Source organism: Thermobia domestica, chromosome 7 (assembly GCF_964235325.1).
Source record: "Thermobia domestica chromosome 7, izTheDome1.hap1.1, whole genome shotgun sequence".
Lineage (NCBI taxonomy): Eukaryota > Metazoa > Arthropoda > Insecta > Zygentoma > Lepismatidae > Thermobia > Thermobia domestica.
Window position 1 is genome coordinate 86,646,940 of NC_137460.1, and position 15,852 is coordinate 86,662,791.

General features: G+C 33.8%; 1 non-coding gene across 1 annotated transcript; it reads left to right on the plus strand.

Annotated features, from left to right (window-relative positions):
- The first annotated feature begins 14,303 nt into the window (after positions 1–14,303).
- On the plus strand, positions 14,304–14,378 carry TRNAG-UCC (transfer RNA glycine (anticodon UCC)). Its single transcript has one exon. It is a non-coding gene; the product is annotated as a tRNA-Gly (tRNA).
- Positions 14,379–15,852: the final 1,474 nt, after the last annotated feature.

Here is a 15,852-nt window from a genome sequence, read left to right on the forward strand (position 1 = left end):
ACCAGTGTTTACTTTCTTCTTGCATACAGTAAGTAATATGCAAATACATTATACAAACAATTAATTATAATGTCAGTGATATAGGTCTTTATTGAGTAAAACACTCCAAACAATAAAGATTCATCTTAGACTAGAGAAATGGTTATCCTTCGTTTTTCATTATCATTTGGCTATGAAACAAACGCCTGATTATATATATATATATATATATATATATATATATATATATATATATATATATATATATATATATATATATATATATATATATATATATATATAACCCCTATATACAACTGTGTACTGTTGGAATGTATAATTCGTAGAATATGATGCTTTAGTTTTTCTTTTAAATTTCAACACTTCCAGTATACCCGTAAAAATGTAATGAAGAAATAATGGCCATGTTTTTTAAATATTCAATTAGAACTGGCCAATCTACACAAAATTTGCAATCGATCAGTGAAAAGGTCATATTTCTAGAGCCTATAGTTCCCGAGATCTCATTGTCGAAAGGATTGGCCACAAACATATACACGTATACAAACATATAGTTTAAAAGAACTCCAAAGATGGCAGCACAATTCATTTGTATTGATTTTGGAGAAGGCTTAATAAAATACAAAGGCTTTGAACAATAATTTTAAAAAGTAAACTTTATAAAAAAGATATATTTAAATAATTTATTTAAAGCACATATAGTTTAAAATATTAGTTTTTGTTAAAATGGAAATCACAAATAACGTAAATCAAAAGTTTGAAATTATAAAAAAGCGTTTATATTGGTTTTGTAGCATTTTAATAGGTAGATATTCATGGGTATTGATGGGCAAAATGATTCACTTCTTAGATCGTCGCTCAATGGTTCACATGAATCGGTTTATTTGAACGACTCAGTGACTCACTTATATTTTTTAGAAGGAGGAGGGGGAAGTTAAAAACTAAAATTTTATTATCAGACCAAATATATTATATAAAACAAATTTAAAAGGTATAACTCCAATATTAGATTACAAGCATATAGCTATTAACAAATGTAACTTCAATGCCATTTACCTGGACTCACAAGATAGGTGAATGAAGTTACTGTCTTTTACACTAACGTGTCGATGTCCAGCCCCTATTTCAAACATGGCCCCATTCACCATACTCTTAGAAAATTTATCTACCTGCAGCCCCACCCTCCCCTACCCCAGCACCGTCTATTAATGGCTATGTTGCATTTTCATATAACATTGGGCGCATAAAGAGTGTACAGCCCAAATGGCTCGTCCGATTTAAAAAAAAAAAAATCCACTTTTGGAGACGGTTGCATTACATTTTACATCCCCTCTTACACTTTGTTGTAACTCTGATAATAACAGTTACCCTATGTCAGGGGACTTTTGAGACACCCTGTATACATGGGCGCCTGCAGAATTATTTCCAAGGGGCAACACACACACACACACACACACACACACATATATATATATATATATATATATATATATATATATATATACACCACTATCTCTCACACAGTCACCTTAAGAGATGCGTGCACAAACTAATCAATTAGCATATAACATAACTTCATTAACTATATATAAACATATATGAAAAATCAATAAATTAGGTATTAGGATGGTATTGGCAGAAAAAAAAACAATACAAATAATCTATTTAGCCTACATTTCATTCACTGGTGTTTGTCGAAGAGAAATTGCAGCCGACGAGGACCCTCCTTAGCGAATGTTGTAATTGTTTGTTCTATTAACACATTCTTGTTTTCAAGCACATGTTCTCGATGGACACAACATACCCAATCCACTGAGTCTTTTCTCCTCCATTCTTGAGCGTAAGCAAGTTTTTACTTTTATTAAAGCATTAATTGAACGTTCTAGTGTGCAAGTAGTCGCTGGAAGCGGAAGAAATGTTTCTACGGCAGTAGCTACATCAGGAAATAAGTTCTTGCAATGTTGTAATAAATCAATAGAAACACTGAACGGGTATTTACGTCCTTGTTTTGCCATCAATGGTACTTTCATTTCCTTGAATATTGAATTTAAAATCAAACTTTTGTCACCGGAATAGCCTATAAATGTATTTTTTTTTTCGAAAATCCAGAGAGGGGCAATTGTCCTCTCTTGCACCCCTCTGTGGACGCCCATGCCTGTACATACACATTTATGAAAATAATGACTAATCAATTAGTATCTTACATGCTTAATATTACATAGAATAAAGCATAAAGCATTTTCTTTGTCGATAATGTATAATGCAATTTCTATTGCGACACCCTTTTTTCAAGTTTTTACAGTAAGATCGCAATGGTGCCCCAAAAGTTGTTTCTATGTCTATGCCAATATAAAATATAATAATTCCCTCCCCCTCCTTTTCTGCGAAATCCACTCCCCTCTGTTGACCTAGTCGTGTTTTTGATGCATGTGATCCAAGCTTAAAGTTTTGAATTCCTATCCCCTTAGTACAAACTCTTTAATTAGAGTGACATGATAAAATCCCAGTCTGAGGCAGGTACTATGTCCCAGAATTAATTCCAAACTATTTCTCCATAATGTTATCACATCATATTTTCGCGTGATCCTATCACAAATAACAGAGAATGGCTATTTCAATCCCAAGAAAAAATATTGAAATTTCGTGAGAAAATTCGTGAGATACTGTATTTTTCACATAAAATTTGAACCCCTCTACACCCTTAGGTATGTTCTTTTATCAAAGAAATGATTAAAATATTAGCTCAAGATAAGTATAAACTATGCCCCAAATTTCACTCCAAATTGTTGAACTGAGATAAGGTCACAACAGACAATATCGCTTTCAACATGAAAGGAATTATAGAAAATGCCCCCCCCTCCCCACCTTCTCTCCTTAAAATAGATACGCTGAGACACATGTCCATACATTGTTAATGAGTACATATACAAAGTTTCATGTTCCTAGTTTGATGGGCTCGTGAGATACTGTTTTTTTAAACATAAATTTTGAACCCTTCATACCTCCTTAAGATGCGCCTTTCAATCGAAGCAATATCATAAAAACTCAGTTTAAGGTAGATAATAACTTGTATGTTCAAAAATTCATTTCTTAAAACTTTTCAATCGTTTCCCCCACTATTCGATCACAAACAACTGGCAACACCGCTTTCAAGGTGAAGAAAGAAAATATAGAAAATGCTCTTTCCCACTTAAAAGGGGAATTCTCAAAACGCTGGAATATGGCTCTGCTTATTTTCAGTGAAGAGTTTATATTTCACGTTTCATACTCCTAACTTGACAACATTGTGAAACTAAATTTTTCCTAAAAGTGTTGGGAACCACTTTCCTCGTAGTTAATCTGTAGGTCCACGTCTCATATAGCTTCGCTGCTGAAATGAAATGAAATGGAATATTTGAGTTTATCGTCAAACGATTATGCCCTTAGACTAAGGTAGACGATGGTTAAAGCAAGTGATTGATGATGGAAGAATTGGTGGAATGAGAAAGTGGAAGGAAACGGAGTACTCCGAGAAAACCCACGGACACGATGTTGTCCACCACAAACTTACTTGGCGCGGATCGAACAAGGGACCCAGGCTCCAGGGTTAAGACTTTACTACTAAGCCACCATGCTTCGATGCTGAAAAGGACGCTAAACTCAAAATCAAATCAAATCAAAGTAACATGATGGAAACTGAGTTCGACGGAGATGTTAACTATATCCAAAAATTAATTTTTAATCGGTTAAATTGTTTTCTCGTGAAGTGATCACAAGATTCTTGTCATTTTTATAGGTCTATAGGCCTAATAGATTTATTGTATCTTAAATGTAATATTGCGGCTTACGAATGTTTGAAGTACAAAAAACCTTAACGGGAGCATCAGTTCCAACCATCCCAACCCTGTGTACTTCCATAAAATTTAGTTATGTTGTAGAAACAACTTACAGGAATTACGTTTTGAATTTTGTATTTGGTCTAGGAATTAATTCGTGCGGTTGGTACGCACACATTGAAGCTGTAGTACAAACACAAAATACATAAATACCTTAAGAAAAATATTGTCCATCGCTAGCCACCACTTTCGCCCATCTGTCAGGCAATGTACAGATTCCGTGGCGAAAGAAGTCCTCATCCTTGGAAGCGATCCAGTCAGAGACCCATGTTTCGATATCTTCTGAAGAAGTAAACCGCTGTCCAATCAAATCGTTGTTCATGCAATCGAACAAGTAGTAGTCCGAAGGAGCAACGTCTGGTGAATACGGCGGGTGGGGTAAAACTTCCCATCCGACATTTTCTAAATAGGTTTTGACCGGTTTTGCGACATGTGGGCGAGCGTTATCATGTTGAACAATAAGTTTATCATGTCTGTTCTCCCATTCTGGTCGTGTTCTGGCCAGAGCTTGCTTCAAACGCATTAATTGTCGTCGATAACGTTCTCCATTCATAGTTTCACCCGGTTGCAGCAGCTCATAGTACACCACACCTTTCATATCCCACCATATGCACAGCATAACCTTTGCACAGTGAATATCTCGTTTTGGTTGTGATGGACCTGGTTCACCTGGTTTCACCCAGGCCTTTTTTCGTTTAGGGTTCTCGTAATGGATCCACTTCTCATCACCCGTAATAATTCGATGCAGAAACCCCTTTCTGCTCTGTCGTTGAAGCAGCAATTCGCAAATGGTTTTTCGTCTTTCAACGTCTCTGTCTTTCAATTCATGTGGAACCCAATGTGACATCTTTTGAATCATTCCCATGGCTTTCAAGCGTTTGGAGACTGTTGTTTGATCAACGCCTAATGCTGCTGCAAGTTGTTCGTGCGTTTGACACGAATCCTGCTCGAGCAATGCTGTCAATTCTTCGTCTTGAAATTTTTTTGGCTGTCCAGCTCGCTCTTGGTCTGCCAAGCCGAAATCACCACTTCTAAACCGTGCAAACCACTTCTGACACGTTCGCTCAGCTAGAGCATGGTCACCATACACTTCCACCAAAATACGATGACTTTCAGTCGCACTTTTCTGCATGTTAAAGTAATGCAGCAGGACACCCCGCAAAAACACTTTATCAGGCACAAATTGCGCCATGTTCACTTAACTACAAACTGGTGTTGTTGACGCTTTAATCCACTGCCCTATACTACGAACGATACGCGATGACAGGGGTTTGCAACACATGTGTGGATACACGGAACTGTGGGACGCTCCGTTCGTTGCACCATCTCTTGTCCACCCGCACGAATTAATTCCTAGACCAAATACATCACAGCCTTATACTCTTAAGTAGACATTCGTTATTTAAACTGAAATTACCCTTTGCAATGAAAATAATGAACTAAGACATAGTCAGAATCCATTCTCTCTAATTATAAAATATATTTAAAATTTACTGAAATTATTAAGAATGTATTTGAATTACATACGCTAATTTTAACGTATCATTTCCCTGTAAGAATTATATAACACATACCTTTGTTTAAAACTAACAGTTACACAATTGATGTAATGAAGATGTGCAGAATTACTATCAGTTCTTATCAGTACTGCTGGTGCGCTATGCACGCACTCGTTCTCATAGTTTAATTTCTGAAATGAATAGTCAGTCAATTGTCTACATGCGCTGCGATTACAATAGCAGATCTAGGTAAATGAAAAGAACCTGCTCTTACGAGCTTTTTACATACTTGACCTACTCCCGCATTCTTCAAATTCGATTTTAAATGGTAGTTAAAAGTTTTCGTTTTATATGTAAAATATCATTGTGTGTCCAACTGCCACATCAAAGTGCTAAATATTTATGTTGTTGGTACGTTGGTACTCTTTTTAATTTATTCATGTCGGAGATACACATACACTAAGGGAACGCACATTTCCTGAACTCAACTCAAGAGGCGCTCTCCTTAGTAAGAACCAGCGAAACCTACCCCTCCAAAACAGCAACTGACTTAACCAACCAAGATTGAAAAGCAAGAGCAGTGTTGTCACATTTGGTACAATTGTACCAAATTCAGCCCCTTTTGTGATTCACCAGCCCGTTGGTACCACACTGGCATTTTCAGTCCCTTTTGCGAAAAAGTTGGTACAATTCAGCACCATACATACAATTGTGACTTCAAATTATTAATGTGCTGCGATGTGATTCAGGAAAGGTTCTAGGATCCTGGACAGGTTTTACATTTTTTTACAAATGTCAGTTTACCTATTCTTATTACGGTCTATCCTCCTCCTTCGGTCGTGAAATAAGCAAGAATATGTTGCAATAATTTATATTTTAATATTTTATTATAACATATTGTTACTGTTTACACACGAATTCGAAGATGATTGATTAGTTCCTCGCTTTATATATTTTTTCATATATGGCCATAGTACCGTTTTGGTTTATTGGTCACTTTGAAATAATTAGAGGCATGTTTGGTTTCCTTACAATACATATCGAAGATAATAATTGTTTTCCTTTTTAATTTTGAGGCCTCTGTTATACTTCCTACTTGCGAGAAAAGTTTCATCTACTTCTACCGTTGTTTGGGATCCTCCTATTTGGATGATTTTAAAAAGAACACTTTCTTGATTTTAACTCTTGAAAGAAGGTGGAAGTGTTCTAGAACTTTACCTCTTTTAGTTTTGTGTTACAGAGTCATTGTATTACACTGGTATAAAATAATGAATTCAGCCCTTTTTGTTTCAATTTGGTACTATTTTTCAGCCCACTTCATAGCTAGGACTGTGGCAACACTGAGCAAGAGGGAGGTTCGCGAGTGAGCGACGTACAAGATTCACGTTCTCCAAACATTGTCACTCCTAAAGAATCGTCTGGTTCAAAAAGAACCATGACTCCTGAAGAACCACAACCTCCGAAGAACAATGACGAACCATGACTCTCGTATTTAACGCCTATATACCTTGTTACTATGCAGTCATTTTAAAGATACTTACGGTTTAATAAACGAATATTTGAAGTAAGTCAATTCAATCTTACATTCATACATTTAATAATTCAAATAAGTCAATAGTTGTCGGTAGTTGCGCTGCCTCCTATCAAATATGAGTAATCTTGGTATTATACTAATCAAATATCAATCCTTAAATGAAAACCTGATATATCTTATAATAAAAAGGAAACAAATCAATCTGACATTCACACATTTTAATAATTCGAATAAGTTAGTAGATGTCGCTAGTTGTATTGCCTTCTATCTAACATATATATATTATATTGTACTAATCAAAATATCCAACTTTAATGTAAAGCAAATACATCTTATGATAAAAAGAAGAACAAATCAGTCTGACTTTCACGTATTTAATACTTCAAATAAGTTAGATGTCGCTAGTTGCGCTGCCTCATATCTAACATGAATAAATAGCTACTGGAGTAATCGAAAAGCCTATTCATAAATGAAAACCAAATATATCTTATTATAAAAGCAAACAATTCAGTTTGTCATTCACGCATTTTAATAATTCAAATAAGTTAATAGATGCCGCTACTTGTATTGCCTTCTATCTAACATGACTAGATTTCAATATTGTACTAATCAAAATACCAATCCTTAAATGAAAACCTGTTATATCACATTATAAAACAAACAAATCCGTCTGACATTCGCAATTTAATAATTCAAATAAGTCAATAGTTGTCTATAGTTGCGCTGCCTCGTATCTAACATGAATAAGTAACTAATGCAGTAACAAATCGTTTCCATAAATGTAAACCAAATATGTCTTATTATAAAAGCAAAACAGCCGTCTGTCAATCATACTTAAATAGCTTTAAACAAATAATAGCTGTCACTAGTTGTGCTGCCCCGGCTATCTATTAAAATAAATGTTAGTAATGTACTCTTCAGCTAGCATGACATAAAATTGCAACCCATTTATATTATAATATAAAAACAATACATGTCAGTCTGTCAGTTATGTGTTTAGTAGTTCAAGAGGATAATACCTGTCACTAGTTGCGTTGCCTTGTATCTATTCTAAATAGATAACAATATTCCAACAACCATCACTCAATCACTCAATCCGTGATATACTAAACCATTTAGTTCTTATTATAAAAAAGCAACACATAACAATATATCCCTCAAAATCGAAATAATTCATAATCATAGCATTTCTGAGTAAAACCTATAATTCCAAGTACATAATAAGTCCGTACCGTATATTTTCACTGATATCAACTCACAAATTAAAACACTCTCCAAATGGATCATAATATTCGTCATAGTTAAGGCTGTTACTTAAGTTGATTCCAGTTAGACAAATCTAAATGACATTAATAAGCATGCCATTTATTGATGATTAAAAGAGTCGGTATCACAAAATATTTATAAATAATGTACTTCTATCTGCTAATTGCAATACAAATAAATTAAACTTGTATAGATAGAATATCTCCAATCCAGTATAATAGCTGTCACTAGTGTACAAATCAATTGTCCTTGCTCTTAAAACATGGTAACCATCTACTTAAAAAAGTAGTAATTTCAAACCTACAAACATAGTCTGAACTTGTGTTCCTAATAAGTCGTAATTAGTATTAGTTATCATCTACAAACAAATAATCGGGAAAACTAATTTATCCTAAAATGTATGCAATATGGAATACAATAAAGTAGTACATCAGTAAAGATATCATAACACATAATTAAAGCTCTAGTCAATATAGTAAGCAAATATTCAATGGTAAATTCAAACATAGTACACTGTCTTCAATGTTATTTCAATATACTTACCAATTCTGATTAAATATATTTTAATAAGATATAACATGATATAACAAATTAATTTGTAGTTGTTCCCGGTAATGTTACATTAATATAATACAGTAAACAGGTTTCAAGTTTAAATAACCAATAACCATATATCTATTATCCAAACAATAAAGTATCAATCATTTTCACCATCATACAGTAACATCGTGTAGTTAATCTGTATCTCTATACAAAATAATCTCCTAAAGGATGTACTTGAGCAAAATACAAGCTGTAGTCAACCAAATCTTCATATAGTGGTTCTGTAGGATAATCTTCTACCACACATATATAATACAAGCTATGTCAAATTCTAATATGATCGTGCATTGCAACTTAAATGTATTTACACTATACCAAATACTAATGTGTTCACATGTCAATGTGTGCATCTCTGATTCCCAACTTCAATTAAATCTATGTCAAATACTCTATCAATAACAATATATTCTGGCCTTAGATAGAATCAATTCCCATATACCCCGTAAGAAAATATTTTTACCGTAAACATCCGATAAGTAACATAAAATTTCGAGACAAAAACAATTTTTACCTAGCATAATTCTGTCAGTGATTTAAATGTAAATGTATATAAATCGTGTCAAATAAAAGCATATGTAATAAAATATTGTTGTGCAACATAGAAAATAATCAGCTAGTACGTCCAAGTGTCAACCAAAAAACTTGTAATTCGAGTCCGTTTGAGGGCGTAAGTTTAAATATCCTCACTATATTAATTTGAAAGTGTAATAATACAGTCATCAATAAGCTTGAACTAAATCCTCTCTGTAAAAGGCCTCAACTAAAATCTGCGTCAATATCATTGATCTTAATACTAAAATCATTTTAACTCCTACTTCACTCGGCATATTCCTCAATACTATCACATAAAATAAATAACTGTACAGCTCTGCAATTATCAATAATTTTTCAAACAAAAGAATAATATCTATTCTTAATTATAGGGAACACAGTGCCTAATTGGTAGCGCCAATATTTATGATTCAATTCTGGACCATATATGATTGTAATAGACAAACATCATGCATAAGGAATTTTCTCAGAGCTCTCCCGTTTCTTCCCACATTCTCATTCTACCATTTCATTCATTTTAAAAGTGAACTTTACCACAGTGTTCTGGTATAAGTTACCCTAACAGTTATAATCGTAGGACGTTAAACTTAAAATTATTAACTGTTCGGCTGTAACCTCTAGTGTATTGGGATTCTTAGTGCAATTCCTAATGAAAACTGTCGGCAAAACTAGTATTTCTGTAATCACATTTTTATTCAGTAAACAGATATTCATTTCGTCTACAAGGACAATAGTAAATAATGCAATAAATGCCTATTCCATTCAAACGCGGCAACAAGTTTTTCTAAGTAATCACAAATATAAATTTCCCACTATAAAGAAAAGAATTCTAATTTCAGAGCATAATCCAAATAAGTTTAATGTAAATCAAACCGCCAATGTTAATTTCATGCAAGCAAAACAGTGTGAAACTGGTATAAGTTCTAGTAAAATAGTTGTGTGTTCCTATATCTTTCACATATCGTATAAGGTAGTGTCGATAGTAAATACGAAGTTTAATTAGTAAAATTTACGCTTGACATAATCCATAAGGTAGCCATTATTTTGAATACAAGTTATATTAAATTAGTTCTAAAATATTAAATTCGGTTCTTATACCTCAAATGTATATGCATTAATGTGGTATTTTTTTTAAAATGCAGCGTTCTTTGTATACTAAATAGAAAAGAATAAGTACCTAACAAAATAAAAAGTAGTGTATCTCTAAAAATTCGCCCTCCAAAATACCTAAAATACAATTTCAGTTTCAAATATCATATCACCTATGTATGGAATGTTTATTCTTATACATACGCAACATAAAATCTAAACAGCAGGGCATTAGGTTGGTAAGCAAGTCTTCTACGCATTTTCAAATTGTTTGTTCCTTCTTGCCGATTATATAACTGTTAGGATACACACACTAAACAATAAAGACTCTAAATAACACAATCCCAAAGTAAGCTAAAATCATATGCTCTCCGCAATTAGTAATAAAAATTATTAACTGTATTATACACTTCCATTAGTTGTAACGTATAATTTCATATTTAAATAATAGGACATACAATAAAAACGATCGCATCTACATGTTAAGTAATATTTCTACATCCAGTTTCATATACTAAAAAACGCAATCACATATTTATAACAATTTCCTGTAATATACAAAAAACTGACTCTCTCCCAGCCATATCATAACAGATAGTAAATATCAGTGGCAGCTAATGTTAGCGCTGCAGCGTTGAGCAACAACCAAAGTATTTGAAGAAAAATATTATTAGCAGTAGTAGTAAAAGTACAGAAAAAATACATTCTAATACTCCCATATATACTTTATAAATAACATATTTTTACTTCTGTAACTGTCTCTGTAGTCTCCTTTCCCCTATCTCGGAAGTTAAAGGCTCTGGTCGTTGCAGTGCTTATGCAATACGGCCCTTTTTCCAGTGAACGATAAAGTTTTTCGCGCTAAGTAAGATATCTGAATTTTATTTCAGTACCAATTAACAAATTGAATTTGTTTTTATGTATTCATATTTTTAAATTACGGAACTATACTGAAGCAAACCAATATAATGACATTTTAAAAATAGTGATTGCAGAATTACAAAATAAGAAAGAAAATATGTAGTAGAGGAGAAAAGAAATGATTGTAGACCCGCATTTAAAAGTTAATTCCTAGCTTACATAGATAATGAAGGCCTCTTGTACAGTAACTTGTGTACCAAATATTAATAAGTCAATATATAGAATCCTCCCCTCTGTGGATAGTATTTTAATATATGGGGGTCCACCGGGTCCGGCCTTCGCAAAAATTTCGAAACGCGAGTAACATTTGTAGACTTTAACGAATATACTTGTTTAACAGAGAAATGATTGATGTAGGCTAAATATTTTATTTTACGCCTCATCATGTATTCTTTCTTTTCTTGTAAAAATAATCGTTCTATCATTTTTTTGTAAAAGATATAGGTGACAGTAATTAAGAATTACTTATTGTCTTTTCGGGTGCAAATAAGACAGGTACGATATTACATAGACGTATTGGACCCCGCAAATACTTTGAGCCCCTCCCAGCAAACATTTTTGGGTATAGAATTAGCTATTCTGTTTGTTTTGAAGTTTTTGACCGTTAGTTTCTGTCAATGCTGATCCTACATCTGGCGGGCTTCGAAGTTTGATTTCCAGAACGTATGACATTGATAAGCGTTGTTTCACCCCATGTTTAAGTATATTGTGTTCATCGTGCAATGCTTAACAACCAAGACGGATGATTTGGAATGTAGTTTTTCTTTTATGCATGTCTATGTGTTGATATATGTGTATCTGATATTCGCAATTCATATACCGGTACCTCTTTTGTATCAGCTGTTTTGGTTTTTAATTCTTAGATTTAATTGTATTATGTGTGCTCTAATTCTATAAATAATCTACAAATTCTGAATGAATTCTATACCATGACTTCTGTAAATAACTTAACAAAAAAGGAAAGAAAGAAAGAAGTTTGTCCAGCTTTCACCTGACGAAAAACCAGCCATTAAGGCTTAGACAAAACAAGGTGTTCGAAAAAAAAACGGTTTAAATTCACAGGACATCTTATGGCAGTAATGTTATTTTAAATTTTTGTAGATAAACTGTGAACAAAGTGTGTCAAATTTACATTTTTCAATAACACTAATCTCTGCCACGAATGTCTTCAGTCTACGCTGCAGAGGAATTCGGATCACTGTCAGGGACTGGATTTGCTAGAATGAATTTTTCGCAATAATCTAGAAAAATTATTTAGTGAATCTACAAAGCCTTTGAAATTAATATTAACTGCACCTATGACGTCAGCAAAAGCAGAAAGGCTTTTTTCCACATCGAAAAGAATTGATACTTTCAAGGAATTGAATGTCCCAAGAAAGATTATCACCATTGGTTATGCTTTCCATCGAAAAAGACCTGACAATAAGAATACCAGAGTTTAACCAGCATGTATTAGGCAGATTTGCTCCATCAAAGAGAGGAGAAGGAACTTATTAATTAAACAAGGTGACTAACCGGATAAATGTTTTGTATTATTTAAAAAAAAACATAATTTTATTTAATTTCACATATCACATAGCATTTGCATCTAAATTTATGCTGATTAGTCAATGAGTCCACTTTATATCTTCTGCCTCCGATCGTTCGTACTGCAACACCCAAAACCACAATACACCAGCTGCCACTGGTAAATATCATAACGGACTAGTAATTCAGAAAGCATAAGTTTCAATCGTATTAACGTAAGATAATACTTATTTTCACATTCGAATAATAATAATAATAATAATAATAATAATAATAATAATAATAATAATAATAATAATAATAATAATAATAATAATAATAAATCGGTATAAGCGGAAATTCGAATTCAAAATGTATTATCAATCTGAAATGTTCTGTAAAAGAGTATGGTTCAAACTTGCAAGGAACAACAAATATCCTACAATCAAATGCTGTTCCTGCAATCAGTGTCAAATAAGCCATGCTTCCGGTAAAGAGCAACATACAAGTACCAGCATGCAACGTCAGCTTGTAAAGATATCTACTTCTGGATAATATCCGTATGTCTGACATATAGAAATATCCACATTGCAATAATGTAGTTTTCGTACTTTTTAAAAAGTTTTTTCTTCAATACATAAGTGCACAATATTTATACTTTTCATAAAATTATAATATCAAATTCATATTTCACGCAATTAATTATTATTTATTAAATACAGTAATGATCTGAATCAAAATACTCAACCGAGGTTATAAGTATACCCTAAAACCGGAAATTTCAATTGCGGCATCGCAATATTTCTTCGATTTTGGTTCGTGCAACAAGTTCTACTACGTCATAAAGAAGATTGCCAACGGCAATGAACCAGCGGGCGACAACAAACAACCAGGTAATAGGCAGCACCGAAGTAGCGGGCATGTCATCAAAAGTAACTGAAAAGGTATGTATTAACTTTCTCTTTTTATGTGAGCTAAAGTATAAAAGAGCCGGCAAACAGAAAAATGGCATTAGCGCTCGGCGCAGCGGGCGGTCAAACAAAGCGTGCGGTATCTATGAAAGAAAAAGCGGCGACAAAGCTGTCAAACCGAACGAACATACCACAAACATGGACACGGACATGTTCTTAACACTGCATGAAGCAAACAAGTAGTCGGGTATATAAAGGAAAACAAGGCTGTCGGGGCAAACAAAATCAGCCGGACACGGACATGTCACAAACACTGACACGGACATGCCACAAAAACACAAACACTGACATGTCATTAACACTTCATGGAGCAAACACAAGTGATCGGGTCTATAAAGAAAAACAAGGCTGTGGGGCGGGCAAGACCTGACAGACACGGACACGTAAAGCAAGCCTACATAAGTAAAGAAAAGTATCATTGCTATATAACTATTCCCAGGGGGTAGGTCAGATCAGGACACAATACTACTATCCTCTGCTTCTCTGTGGCCCCGCGTAGCGTAGTCGCTAACGCTCTCGCCTTCCGTGCGAGCGGTCCCGGGTTCGATTCCCGGTGGGGTCACTCGGTCGAAAAAGTGTAACAGCTTTTTCAGGCCAGCCACCCTGAATGAGGTTTTCCTGGGTTTTCCTCATTCACACCAGGCAAATGCCGGGGTGGTACCTAACTTATAGGTCCCAGGCCGCTTCCTTCCTTTCCCAATCCTTTCTTCCTTCCCTTTCCCCCGGATTGTGTGCTCGCCGAGGGACGTCATCCCTCAAATCGTGAAGGGCTAAATGGCCTTAGATGCCGACAGCCCACAAATCTAAATCCCTCCTCTGCTTCTCTATCTTTTCTTTTCTTTCTTCACCTTATGTATACAATTTTCAGGGAATTTGGACTTAATAGTTAACTACTAATACATGGAAACAAGTGCAAACTACGTGTCTTTGAAAAATTCTATATCGCTACCCACAAATGGCTGATATTCAAATTAAAAGACTCTATTGATCATACGGTTCTATCTGTCACTCATTTCTGACATTATTTTTAATCCAATAAATCTGTCTTCAAAATAGCATTTCTCACTTGAGATCTACATAAAAGGAAAATATGTAGTAATTTTATAATTATACTATTAAGTCAAGTATATGAAAAATACTGACAAAAGCTAATTAGAAATGGAATGATTGGCAGTACACATTTGTAGAGACAAGCTCACTAATTTTGCGTCGAAAGTTTTACTTGAATGAAATACAATTTTTACAGCTTAGAATATTTTCAATGTGTGGGGATGTACTATTGAGCACATTGTCATAAGTAAATTTCAGAATTAGTCAAATACAAAATACAGTACTGTATTTTTAATTTATTTTTTACATGATTCAGTAAAGGTAAGCTTTTTAAAATTATTGTATAACTGTGTGATATAAAACCTCTTACAGAGATCAAGTCTCTTGATAGTGTGAGATGTCCGAGTGTATTGTGCCGAGGAATACAAATTGACATGTGAGAGCGAATATCTCTATAGTAATGCTATAGTTACTGAGTTTTTGCATAGTGGTATCCATAATCTCAATATCTCTCTTTGTATTAGCTTCCTACTTTCAAATTCCTGGCGTAGTCTTCTGTTCTACTAACCTTGTGATATAACTTGCTACGTTATGTAAATGAATTAAAACTACCTTACAGTTAAAGACTCAAACGTTCGTCCAGATGATAGTTCCCGTCTCTTATTTGACGTGGTCCATGATTATACGTATCTATACAAAAGGAAACTTCCGACATAATTTTATTCATGACACATCTTTGTTAACTTCTTTGAAGTCTGAGACATTTATTTCTGACCCACTAAATATACAAGTGCAAAAATAAAAATAATAGAAATAATTTTTCCGTTTAGAGTAGTTGCACTGTACTAGTGAGCTCAAAATATTAATATTTGAAATTCTAATCTTGCATTAACTTTATATTTTTAAGCATTTGTGTTGCTATGTGTTGTTCGTTTATTGATCTTCGCACATTTAAAAGGGATAATAATATTATTTAATAAAAAACG